We start from the raw sequence: 593 nt of genomic DNA on the forward strand, positions 1-593 counted from the left end.
GCTTTACCGCGGTCATGTGTGTTTGTGTTGAGAGCAGGCCTTCAGGTCTGCAGCTTGTTTTCATCAGTAAATACAGGCTGCAGCTTCAGGATTAAACAGATATGTCCTGACACAACACTGCTGCATGTCTGCTGTATGTGGACATATCCTGCTGCAGCCTTCTAGTTGTTTGTTTGTTGTTTTCCTCTCAGATGAGGTATGTTCGGGCTACGCAGAGGCACAAACACGCTCCGGTCATGCAGCAGAGAGATCCACGCTCCCGGAGCATCATGCAAATCTCCATCTTCTCCCGCTTACCTTCTGGGAGGCGAAGGACTGGGTCCAGTGGTACAGAACCAGCCGGTCTTTGTTGAAGGGTTTGGGCTCCGCCGCGGGCTCCTCGCAATCCTCCCCGTCTGTCACCTTCCCGTCCCCGTCCACAGCTGAGATGGGCCACCAGCTACAGTTGGTGGGGGTAACATGGTTGGAAGACGCCATGACAGAGCGTTTTGTGCGCGTGTGGAGGAAGAGGAGCGAGGAGGGAGAGAAGAGGAGGGACGGAGACCGAGAAACCCGTGGAGAGGAGAGGAGGGACGGTATGGACGGGAGGGGGG

The 593-nt window shown here is 56.0% G+C and overlaps 1 pseudogene; it reads right to left on the reverse strand.

The window, feature by feature from the left end:
• Positions 1 to 297: 297 nt before the first annotated feature.
• LOC106512402 (ganglioside-induced differentiation-associated protein 1-like 1 pseudogene) lies at positions 298 to 564 on the reverse strand (annotated as a pseudogene).
• Positions 565 to 593: the final 29 nt, after the last annotated feature.

This window comes from Austrofundulus limnaeus, unplaced genomic scaffold, assembly GCF_001266775.1.
Source record: "Austrofundulus limnaeus strain Quisiro unplaced genomic scaffold, Austrofundulus_limnaeus-1.0 Scaffold6417, whole genome shotgun sequence".
Taxonomy (NCBI): domain Eukaryota; kingdom Metazoa; phylum Chordata; class Actinopteri; order Cyprinodontiformes; family Rivulidae; genus Austrofundulus; species Austrofundulus limnaeus.